We start from the raw sequence: 2,864 nt of genomic DNA on the forward strand, positions 1-2,864 counted from the left end.
TCTATGTGGACCCTACTACAGTTTAACCAGCTCAGCTATAGACTACACCAGCATGACTAGTATCTATGTGGACCCTACTACAGTTTAACCAGCTCAGCTATAGACTACACCAGCATGACTAGTATCTATGTGGACCCTACTACAGTTTAACCAGCTCAGCTATACACTACACCAGCATGACTAGTATCTATGTGGACCCTACTACAGTTTAACCAGCTCAGCTATAGACTACACCAGCGTGACTAGTATCTATGTGGCCCCTACTACAGTTTAACCAGCTCAGCTATAGACTACACCAGCATGACTAGTATCTATGTGGACCCTACTACAGTTTAACCAGCTCAGCTATAGACTACACCAGCATGACTAGTATCTATGTGGACCCTACTACAGTTTAACCAGCTCAGCTATAGACTACACCAGCATGACTAGTATCTATGTGGACCCTACTACAGTTTAACCAGCTCAGCTATAGACTACACCAGCATGACTAGTATCTATGTGGACCCTACTACAGTTTAACCAGCTCAGCTATAGACTACACCAGCATGACTAGTATCTATGTGGACCCTACTACAGTTTAACCAGCTCAGCTATAGACTACACCAGCATGACTAGTATCTATGTGGACCCTACTACAGTTTAACCAGCTCAGCTATAGACTACACCAGCATGACTAGTATCTATGTGGACCCTACTACAGTTTAACCAGCTCAGCTATAGACTACACCAGCATGACTAGTATCTATGTGGACCCTACTACAGTTTAACCAGCTCAGCTATAGACTACACCAGCATGACTAGTATCTATGTGGACCCTACTACAGTTTAACCAGCTCAGCTATAGACTACACCAGCATGACTAGTATCTATGTGGACCCTACTACAGTTTAACCAGCTCAGCTATAGACTACACCAGCATGACTAGTATCTATGTGGACCCTACTACAGTTTAACCAGCTCAGCTATAGACTACACCAGCATGACTAGTATCTATGTGGACCCTACTACAGTTTAACCAGCTCAGCTATACACTACACCAGCATGACTAGTATCTATGTGGACCCTACTACAGTTTAACCAGCTCAGCTATAGACTACACCAGCGTGACTAGTATCTATGTGGCCCCTACTACAGTTTAACCAGCTCAGCTATAGACTACACCAGCATGACTAGTATCTATGTGGACCCTACTACAGTTTAACCAGCTCAGCTATAGACTACACCAGCATGACTAGTATCTATGTGGACCCTACTACAGTTTAACCAGCTCAGCTATAGACTACACCAGCATGACTAGTATCTATGTGGACCCTACTACAGTTTAACCAGCTCAGCTATAGACTACACCAGCATGACTAGTATCTATGTGGACCCTACTACAGTTTAACCAGCTCAGCTATAGACTACACCAGCATGACTAGTATCTATGTGGACCCTACTACAGTTTAACCAGCTCAGCTATAGACTACACCAGCATGACTAGTATCTATGTGGACCCTACTACAGTTTAACCAGCTCAGCTATAGACTACACCAGCATGACTAGTATCTATGTGGACCCTACTACAGTTTAACCAGCTCAGCTATAGACTACACCAGCATGACTAGTATCTATGTGGACCCTACTACAGTTTAACCAGCTCAGCTATAGACTACACCAGCATGACTAGTATCTATGTGGACCCTACTACAGTTTAACCAGCTCAGCTATAGACTACACCAGCATGACTAGTATCTATGTGGCCCCTACTACAGTTTAACCAGCTCAGCTATAGACTACACCAGCATGACTAGTATCTATGTGGACCCTACTACAGTTTAACCAGCTCAGCTATAGACTACACCAGCATGACTAGTATCTATGTGGACCCTACTACAGTTTAACCAGCTCAGCTATAGACTACACCAGCGTGACTAGTATCTATGTGGACCCTACTACAGTTTAACCAGCTCAGCTATAGACTACACCAGCGTGACTAGTATCTATGTGGACCCTACTACAGTTTAACCAGATCAGCTATAGACTACACCAGCATGACTAGTATCTATGTGGACCCTACTACAGTTTAACCAGCTCAGCTATAGACTACACCAGCATGACTAGTATCTATGTGGACCCTACTACAGTTTAACCAGCTCAGCTATAGACTACACCAGCATGACTAGTATCTATGTGGACCCTACTACAGTTTAACCAGCTCAGCTATAGACTACACCAGCATGACTAGTATCTATGTGGACCCTACTACAGTTTAACCAGCTCAGCTATAGACTACACCAGCATGACTAGTATCTATGTGGACCCTACTACAGTTTAACCAGCTCAGCTATAGACTACACCAGCATGACTAGTATCTATGTGGACCCTACTACAGTTTAACCAGCTCAGCTATAGACTACACCAGCATGACTAGTATCTATGTGGACCCTACTACAGTTTAACCAGCTCAGCTATAGACTACACCAGCATGACTAGTATCTATGTGGACCCTACTACAGTTTAACCAGCTCAGCTATAGACTACACCAGCATGACTAGTATCTATGTGGACCCTACTACAGTTTAACCAGCTCAGCTATAGACTACACCAGCATGACTAGTATCTATGTGGACCCTACTACAGTTTAACCAGCTCAGCTATAGACTACACCAGCATGACTAGTATCTATGTGGACCCTACTACAGTTTAACCAGCTCAGCTATAGACTACACCAGCATGACTAGTATCTATGTGGACCCTACTACAGTTTAACCAGCTCAGCTATAGACTACACCAGCATGACTAGTATCTATGTGGACCCTACTACAGTTTAACCAGCTCAGCTATAGACTACACCAGCATGACTAGTATCTATGTGGACC

Source organism: Salmo salar, unplaced genomic scaffold, assembly GCF_965601325.2.
Source record: "Salmo salar unplaced genomic scaffold, fSalSal1 ptg000321l, whole genome shotgun sequence".
Classification (NCBI taxonomy): domain Eukaryota; kingdom Metazoa; phylum Chordata; class Actinopteri; order Salmoniformes; family Salmonidae; genus Salmo; species Salmo salar.